This window comes from Fukomys damarensis, unplaced genomic scaffold (genome assembly GCF_012274545.1).
Source record: "Fukomys damarensis isolate Sample0158 unplaced genomic scaffold, DMR_v1.0_HiC HiC_scaffold_6, whole genome shotgun sequence".
Lineage (NCBI taxonomy): Eukaryota > Metazoa > Chordata > Mammalia > Rodentia > Bathyergidae > Fukomys > Fukomys damarensis.
Window position 1 is genome coordinate 34,094,263 of NW_022900918.1, and position 10,038 is coordinate 34,104,300.

Here is a 10,038-nt window from a genome sequence, read left to right on the forward strand (position 1 = left end):
TATCTCCTTCCCCAGTTCTACTGTCTGCTTTCTGGCTGCCATGACTTGAGCAGTTTCCCTCTGCCAGATCTTTCCGCCATGTACTTTCTGCCTGGGAGCCAGCTGACTATGAGTTTATTCCTCTAAAAACCATGAGCCCAGATAAACCTCTCCTCCTTTAAGTTGTGAATGCTGTGTGCCATCTTGGTCAAGAGCACACTGTGTATATGATGGTGGTCTCAGAAGATTATATCACCTAGTGACACAGTAGTTGTCTCATTGTTAAGCAAAATAGGACTGCATGTTATACAATGGACATGTTATTTATATATAGGTCTGTGCATGCGTGCATTGCTATACATATGTATGTGTGGATATCTCTGTGTTCTAATAGGAAGCAAACATGAGATCTCTGGATCAGAAGCTGTTTATTATTCAAAGAGCATCTTGGTGCCAGTTTCCTAGCCCCACCCCCACAGAATTGTATGAGGAGTCACCTAGAATGCTTAATGAGATATCATCCAGAATGCCTTAATTAAATAACTACAGATCAAGGAATACCACTCTTCTTCCTAAGCACTTTCAAGGAAGTCCCACTGACAGGACTGTGTGTGGGTGGAGGTTCCAGGAGGGAAGATGGCTGTGAAATGGAGAAGGCAAAGATAAACTTGATCCAGAGGCACTATCTGGAATCCATAAGGGTGGGATAGAATCCGTGTTGACATCTACTGACCTCCTAATCTGCATTGCTGAGGATGCCGATGCTACCAGGAGCAGCTGGCAACTGCTCAGCCTTGCAGTCACAGAGCTGAACGAAGGTGTTCAGCAGGAGTGAGAGATGAAGCAGCAGCAGGTGCACATGCAGATGAACAGTACGCTTCTGCCCTGCTCTGCGTTTCAAAGCCTGGAAAGCAATATGGCTGCACTTGACTCCAGCTGCCCAATCATCCATACCATATCCCCGGATTGTGTAGGCAGATGGATTCTGGGAAATGTAGTTTCTACTCAGCTGAGTTGAAACAATCCAAATCTCCATGCCCTGATCTGTTTTGACCTTCTGGTAGTCTCAGGAGATGCCTTTGATTATCACTGCCCCCGTGGGCAGGAATCTTTCATGTGGTCTTTCAGATTATTCCCTAATCTTTCAGTCTCTTCTCTCCAGGAAGTTTTCCTGGTACCTTGATATTTTCCTTATATTTGGTTCCTCTTCAACAAACCTCCTTCTCCTATTTATTTTTCTCTCAGGTTTCCCACCTCTCTTTAGCAGATGTGGCTGAGTGCCAGGCAGTACCCTGGCAAAGTATCCACCAACCTTGGCTTATGAGAACGAGAACCTCATGGTTCAGCTGCTTTGTCTGATTTCTTCATAGTTTTTAAGCTGTGTTAATACGGAGCTAGGTTGATGCTGTATTTCTGCCGTCAACTGTTCCTCATTAAGGAGTCTCTCTTGCATACATCTTTTTTGATGCTGGGGTGATTGATACCCCCTATTTTGAGCAGATCAGAGTATTTTCCTAACAAAGAAGAGCAGTGTGCTTTGGCACAGTGGCTTGGTATCTTTCCTAGAATGCCAGAAGGAAGCAGATATTCATTTAGCTTTGGCCAATCTCTCTATGTCTAAATTGTCCCATTTGGCGTGGCCTGTTGGCTTTCATTTATTAGAATGGGGATACAGAAAGCTCTTCCTCTTGGTTTATGAGCTTAAACCCGAGTGCATCAACATGTGCCTTACTGGGATGGAGATTTACGTAAATATTTCTGGGCCATCTGAGCTGTGTGAAGAGCGCTTCCATGTTCCAAATGTAGGGTGTACATGTGCAAATCCCTTGTGGAGTTCACATTTTGCTGACTTGTGGATGGGCACCATGAGGAAAGAAGTGGTTCAGAATAATGACTCTGCAAACCCAGGACAACAGGCCCAGAAACCACCATTCTTCTGATGCTGTTTACAATTTGGGCAAAGAGCCACAGACACATTTTTTGAGGTGAGGAGAACTGTACTTCTTTCAGATAATAAAAAAAAGTCTTTAGCATTTTTACAATAAGCAATATCCATCTCTCAATTAGTGTTAACAGCTAATCAGGGTGCAGCAGGATAGCGGAGTCCTCATTGAACAGCAGGCAGCTTGTTTTGTTTTTTTCAGTGCCGCTTAAAGATTATTTGAAAAATCTTCTTTGGAGACCAGTGTGCTGGATACCACCGACCCCCAGTCAGAATTTAAAGTGATCCAAAATACAATATTAATGATTTATGCTGAGGCTCACAGTTTGGTGCTGGGGTTTAATTAGATAAGCATTGCAGCTGTTTTCGGGTGGAGGCAACTTGATAGGACACAAATCTGTTATGTGACTTCCCATCCACAGGGTACCTATTGAAGCGGAAACAGAAGCAAGCTATTAGGAATTATGATGATGACATTTTTTTTCCCAGTGGCTGAAATGAGTACAAGTCTGATTGTGGGGGTGAGGGGGAGAACCATTTTTTAATTAAAAGGATGTGTTTGGATCTTCTATTCATTTGTTGATGAATTTAACGATCATAAAAATCTGCTGGTTGCAGTCAGGCAAAGACCTAGCCTGACTGACCATGTAGAAAGAGCCTGCATTTGTGGCTTTTTTGGCCTATCCCACTTTGCACATAGCAAATTCTCTTGTCTGAAACCCAGCCATTGCCTTGCAAGAGTTGTATCAGGCTAGCCGACATCTTGTCTGTGCAGATAAATATCTGTAATAGGCCGCTTTGGGATTATTTCCTCTCCCTGAAAACTTGAGAAGAATTTAAACTGGGGAGTCCATAGCATTTCACTGCATGGGGTTAAGGGGATGTTCAACACTGGATTATCATGTGAGTTTAGGATATTTTGTGCCTCTAGCTGGAAACTGCTAGAATACACTGGGTAGTCTGTCCACAGCTGAGCTGCAGCATGTGTGTGTGTGTGTGTGTGTGTGTGTGTGTGTGTGTGTGACCTTCAGTCATATGTGCACGCGAAGAGAGAATTTATTGAAGACCCTTCCACTTTAAATGTGCAAGACTTTGAGGAGGCATTTCCTCTTCAAGAGCCACACTCAGAGCTCTGCACGTCTAATGTGATATTGTGAAACTCGTTTTTAAAACATCTCTTCCCATGAAAAGGGAAGCCCCATCTCGACATTTTGTGCTGTGAAATAATTCAAGTAGACATGCAGCCATCTCAGAAAGTAAATTCTTAGTTGCTTATTGCTGACAATAGTGACTGTGAAGTTCATGGGGATGCCAAGGGTTATTTTTGTGACATAAGTAAAGAGTAATACGTGATCCCCTGACTGGTGCAAATCGATTTGTGAAGATTTTGAATAAACCAAAGTGAGTAGGGGAGAGATGGTGTGTTGAGTCACTCGGAACAGAGAAGTTGCACTAGAAAGGACTTAGGCACTGCTTTCTTCCTTCCCACGGTAGCTGCTGAAAGGTGTAGAATGAGAAAATTAGAAAGTATAACGAATTGAATTCTAGCTTGACTGTTTTCTCACTGTTTTATCTTCATCAGTTCGTTAAACTCTGACTCTCATGTTCCCCATTTGCAAAATGGAAACAATAGTCCCTGCCTTCCTAGCTCCCCGGGTAATTTTGAGAATCCAATTAAATAGAACAATTTAGTCCTGAAGCTAATTTAGTCTTCTGTTTATTCCTGAAGCTGGCTTGTTAAAGATTTTGTAAATACGCTTATAATAAATGAATGGTGCCTTCTGGGAGGCTGTTCCTTGCAGTCCACAATTCTGGGAGCTGGAGACTCTTTCTTAAACTTTCCAGAGAGCAAAGACAATGGCCGAGTGTTTGGATTTCCCGAGCTTTTTCCTAATAGTAAGACTCCTACCACCTAACTTATTTTAGACAAGTCTGAAGAAAGTATAGGATTATTCACAAAAGCAAGCAGATGAAGAAATGGGATTTTCCCCGGACTTCAGATCCCAAGACGAGGGCCATCAACTTCGTACTTCATTGTCTCTGCAGATGGTATGCAAAATAGATGGAGATGGGCAAACTCACTTAGCTTTGCTGTTGCAGAGTGCAGAGGTCAGCAGAGCAGGTAATTCATTAGGGCAGATCAATAAACTGAGCAGCAGGGGTGCCACCCGATACACCACAGGTAGCTGTTTTGTGCATACGTGACAGTTGGTTATATTGTAGATTTTTAAAAACCTAGAATATACTTTTTAGTTGTATGCAGTAATGGTTGCTGATTACTCACAAGTGGTGCTTCTGTACCTGATCCCTTGATAAAATAATGGATAAAAGTGTGGCTCCCTTGTGTCTCTTTCTGATTGACGCTGATGGAAAAGCTGGCAGCAATAAGTAGTAGGCTATTACAGTACTGTACCAAGACCTCTGAGGATCGAGATGGATGGCAGTGCCCTACACATTCCCATACAACCTGAGGGAAATCAATCAAAATTACACGTAATGGACCGAATTGATGAACCAAAGCCCGGTAGTATATGGAATGAAAGATAGGCGTGGGCATTTTGGATAAAGGGGATTATGGAATGTGGGAGGTGCTAAAACAAACCTAATGCGTGCGTTAACACAGAGCTTGAAGTGTACCGATAAACAATTATGTTGTAGAATAATGTTAATTGTGAGGAGTGACAGTGGCAGTTACTTTTAATTTAATTCGTTCCTCTTCATCTTCGAGTCCAGTGAATGGTTCTTCCTAGAGTTTTAACTCGTATTCTCCTTCCTGCCTTTACCTAGAGTCTCCTTGGACTTCATTTTCTATCTTGAGCCTGCATTTACCATTTCAATAGCAAGGACCTAACTTAGCTATGCCTCAGACACACCTCTGAACACTCCTGCAGTGCTGGTCACGTGCCCAGATAGTACTGAGCAGCTAAAAGTATGGATCTGAAGCAGATAGCCTAGAGAGAGGATAGAAAGGGAGAAAGGCACGTAGTCCGGAGTCAAGGAATAAGGAGCCCCAACAATGAAAGGCTATGGGAGTGTGGATTTTAGAGACAGAGCAAAGGGGTAGGCAGAGGGGTAGGAGCACAGTCAGGAGAGGGCAATGTTACAAAAGAAATCAGAAGGAAGTGTTTCTTGACGAAGGGTGTGGTTGATGAGTTGTCCTATAAAAAGAAGGCTGAAAATTAATACAGAGGCCACTAGTGAACTCAACAAGGACTATTTTCATGAAATGAAGCGGGCAGAAATCAGATCTCTGGGTTGAGTAAAGGGAAACTACAAATACTGGCAACTATCTCACCTAGAATCATTTTAAAATCGATGATGCCATTTTCCATTTATTCCCCTGGAGCCACAGCTAAGACAAGCTGTGAAGGATTCCATCCAGAAGGCCTCCCATCCATCTGGAGCTAGTTATTTCCAGCACTCGGTGTGGCTCCTGGGAACCAACCAACCATGTTGCCAGCCCACCTGGTCTAGGATTTCCAAGAGCAGCTGGCTGCTCCCGGAGAGGCCCATGTCCTCCAATCCATCAGAGACCTCAGAGTTCACTTCTGTGGAAATTTCTAGGCCAGTTACTTTCCACAGAGTTTCTCCATGTTTTTCAACCAAGTCAAGAGAAGTTTCTTCGGTCGTCATTCTTTCTGCATGGCTGTGTGCTTCCTTCTCCCTGACCAGATGCAACCATTTCCCTCCTGAGTCCTTCCCCTGAATGCTTTAGTACCGTTCCATGGTAGGCAACTTCCTGTACACTGTCAGCCGAGCTGCAGAATTCTTTATTTATCTCCTGGTTCTCTGAAACCTTTCCTCTCAAGTGAACGCTCTCATTTGGCTTGGGGTCCTTCTGGTGTTCAGTCATTTACAGATTCTCCTCCTTCACTGTCTGTCCAGGTCACTCCCACTCTTTCAGGGAACCATGCACTCACTAACTGTTGTTTCCCCTCAGGAGTGTAGGACCCACCCTCTATCCCAAGTCTTCTCTTCTTCAACAAACCAGGAACCAGGCAGGCCCAATCACGTGTTCTCTCCCTCGTCTGGTCACTTTCTGCCACTTCTCTGCTTCTTCCTGGTTCAGGCCGTCACAGCCTTTTCACCTGGGCTGCTGTAGCCTCATAAATCACCTATTTCTCTTCTGGTCCCTACATTCAATCTTCCACACGGTCACCAAAACAATCTCCTAAAAATGTCAGACTAAGTGCTATAGTTTGGGTCTGAAGAGTCCTTCGAGGGCTCATGGGATCGATCATCAGACCATGGAACTACTGGGAGGTGGGGCCTTACATGAGGAAATTGGGGCGTTGGGGTGCTGCTTGAAGGGGATAACGGGACCCCATGAGATGAGCTGCTCTGTTCCTCCATTTACATTTCCCAGGATGTTCTGCCTTGACACAGGACTAAAGCGGACAGGGCCAGCAGACTATGGACGAAAACCTCCGAGAACACGAGCCAAAACAAATCTTTCCTTGTTTTTAGGTACCCGGGATTGAACTCAGGTCCTTGCGCTTGGCAGGCCACCGAACCGCTGAGCTAAATCCCTGGCCCAGTCTTTCCTCCTTTTAACACATCTATCTCAGTGACGGGAAGCTGACTGACACTCCGCGTCATGTGTCTACTCCTCCGGGGACCTTTTCTCCGACACCCCAGGCCTTATTACCACGGCAGGGAGCTCCTTCCAGGCTTCCTCCTGTCCGACTCTCTGATCTCATCTCTCGTACCACCACCTTGCCCATGCTGCTCCAGCCACACCAGGGTACCCTGACTCTCCCTGCAGCCTCTTCCTGAAAGCAACTTTTCCAATATGCACATGGCTCGTGCCTCACCCACCCACATGCCCTCTCCTCGGGGGCTCTTCCTGGTCACTTTACCTACCAATGGCCTCCCCTCGCCTTGTCCACAATACCACACTCGGTCCTGGTATAAACACCATAGGACCAGAATTCATGTCCTCAGTGCCACCTTCCTATATTATTAGGTCCCTCAAAGGCAGGTATTTTCCTATTTTGTGCAGTGTCTCCTAAGCACCCAGAGCTGAGCTGACTGCATCCTATGTGCTAAATAACCACGGGTTGGATAAGGGAAAGAACAAGCCTCTCATTCACTCTTCTTCAGTCATCGTTTTAAACCTCAGAAAAGATTTTGGGGAATCTCACCTTGTTGGAATAGAGGCATAAAACAGCACGTTCTCCTCACTGGAGTGTTACCTCTAAAGGGTGGACTTCCTCCGCCTCTTCTCAGCATGACTGTCATAATGTGTGGTCACTCTCAGGTCTTGGAATATGCTCATTCTGGTCCTGTCATTCCTCTGCTTTGTCGCTGATGTAAAGCCTGATTCTCACCTTGGGCAGCCAGCCTGTGGCTGTCCTTCCCATCTGGGATGGAGGGAAGTGTGCCATGTCTTCTGTTGTGTCTTCCCTCTCCTCCTCGAATGTGCAGGGGAGCTCTCCTGTGAAGGTGGAAAGGCAGGTGCACCCTGTTTCCTGCTTGTTTGTTTGTGAGTGCTGAGGCTGTTGGCTTCTCTGTGCTTCTCTACTGTCCTATGGCCAAGGACACCCTCAGCAAGCCTCATGGCTGTCCAATAACTAACTGGAAGGTCCTCTAAACATAAAATCCTGGCCTTTAGGACTTTGGGACTCAGCTGTGGACCTTAGTTACTATTCTGAGCACAGCAGAAAAATTCACAGAGCTCCATTGTCATCCTTTGGACCTAACAAGGGTCTTGAACTGCTTGTCCTCTGAAGCCATATGATCAGCACACTCCTCTGGCCTCTGCTCTCTAGCGTCCAGGGTTTGCGCACATGACCCCTTTCAGATGCTCAGTTTCCTTATTCCCCAGCCCCCTGAGTCTTCTGTGCATTCCCCACTCACCTGATCTTGGGCGTGATGCCTCCAGCCTCCTCAGAGAAGCCTTCCACCCCAAACACAGCAGCTCTTCTTTGTCATACCTCGTCTTTCGTAGTGCATCTAAAAATGTCCTCTGAACTATTTGGAAGGTAATCGGATCATGCGGGTTCTATAGTCATTTGTGGATTAGCCTTGCTGCTAGGAGGTGGGGCCTGCTGGGGTCTGTGACCTGGAAGGGTTCATTCTGGCCCCTGGTTCCTCTCTTCACTCTCTGCTTCCTGGCTGCTATGGTATGCACAGCTTTCCTCCACCACACCCCTCTACCATGAAATTTGTGCCTTGAAGGTGGCTGACCTTGGGCTGAATCCTCTGAAAATGGTGAATCAAACAACCCTCTCTCTCTTGAGTTGCAGGTGTTGGGTATTTCATCTCAGTGATGGCAAAGTGACTGATACAGATGCCCACCAATAAAATTTCTTACTTCCCGTTAACCTGTTCATTCTTGTTTGTGTCCTCTGTGTACCAGCACCAGCAAACCCTGCCTGTTTTGTTTGCTACTCTCTCTTCTGCTTAGAACGATGTTTGGCACATAGGAGGCACTCAGCAAGTATTTGTTGAATGAATGGATCCATTCTTTTGTTTTGAATGAATGAATGCATTCTCTTACATCGAATGAGTGAATACACTCTCTTTCCAATACCCTTACACCCTCACTCTCTAACTTCCTTTCCACAGATCCACAAACAAGAACTATCTTGATCAATCTGCCCCTACCTTTCTTACTCCCACCCCTGCCTCCTGAAATTGCTGGAGAAACTACATGCAAGGCTGGGGTTATGGCTATCACCCATCAATAACGCCGAACAGACTAGAGCAACAATACCTCTGGGATTTCTTTCTCCAAGACTTCCTTACCTTCTTCAACATTTCATGCACTTCCAACAAGGGAAGACATCAGACGGGACTTGCATGAATTGTTCTGTCTTCCTAACACTTGCCTTCCTTCATCGTCACAGTCTCGGTTCATTTTAGTGTGCACAGATTTCCCTTCTGCGTGAACGCACTCTGCTCTTCCTTAGGAACCTCTCTCCGTCCGTCAGCCTCCACTTGTAGCTTTAGCATCTTTTTTCTTACTTATCAGTATTTAAATTTGATAAAATCTCTCTACTATTGTAGAGAAAAGAAGCAAAACAAACCCCTGAACCTATCCTTTCATCCACGTTTCTTTTAGATTCTGTCTTATTCATTTTCTACACATTTTTTATTGAATCCTTTTCTTCCTAGTTACACCATAACATCCACAATCTCATTCTACTCCCATAACACAAAGAATCTCTCTTTTCTGGGTGCTTACCCTTTTGTGCTGCTGGGTAATTTTGTCTTGGGCTACACTCAATGCCAGCCATTGTTCCAGCCCCATTCTTTGGAAAGTGGCTTCTTCTATTTATTTGTGTCACTAGGTTTCTGCTAAGAACCCAATGATACAAATAAAGACCCCAAATTTTCAGAGAAATCAGCATGTCACTATCAATTTCCTGCCCTTCCTCTTACATCATTATGGTCAGTATCATTCCAGAAAGATGCTTTTCTATTTCTATTCAATGTTTTGTTTTGTCTAGAGCACAGAGTGGTTTGCTGAAATCCTCCATCTTCCCAGGGAATAGTCTGGACTTTGACAGAGGCCTAGGAGAGGGTATAAATGAATGTTTCCCTGCTACAGGATTCCATGAACTTACACCCAGCAGTGGAAATTTCCTCTTATGCCTATATCCATATGATCTAAAGATGATAATCAGACTTCTTTTACCATTTTTTTTTGTACTGGGGATCAAACTTGGGACCTTGTACTTGTGAGTCAGGTGGCAGCACCACTGAGCTAAATCCCTGCCCCCTAGCAGACTTCTGATCTTAGCTCTTGGGTGGACCTCACAGGCTGGCTAGGTCCTCTGTGTGTCTCATGGAAAGAGCAGAGGTCATAGTGTCCCATGCTGCTGCACCAGGAGTTTGGGAGTAGCTGCTTGAGAGAGAGAGAGAGAGAGAGAGAGAGAGAGAGAGAGAGAGAGAGAGAGAGAGAGACCAAGTGCTTTCTGGGTAACTTGGAGAAAAAATGCTGTGTAAGCTACACTGAATTCTTCTTAAAGATTTCTGATGTTCACATTCATGAAGTCTGACTAGAATAGGGAGAAAGATTGAGAGGCAAAGCTTTCAGAGAGAAGAAGGAGAGAACTCATGGTGTATAGAGCTAGAGGAGATCATAACACAGGAGGTGTGTGGGATGGTGC

The 10,038-nt window shown here is 45.0% G+C and overlaps 1 long non-coding RNA gene across 1 annotated transcript; it reads right to left on the reverse strand.

The window, feature by feature from the left end:
* Positions 1-353: 353 nt before the first annotated feature.
* Positions 354-8,014, reverse strand: LOC104848573. The gene is made up of 3 exons (XR_776458.2): positions 7,781-8,014; positions 7,066-7,358; positions 354-2,348 (listed from the first exon to the last, which is right to left on the reverse strand). It is a non-coding gene; the product is annotated as an uncharacterized LOC104848573 (long non-coding RNA).
* Between the last annotated feature and the right edge of the window lie 2,024 nt (positions 8,015-10,038).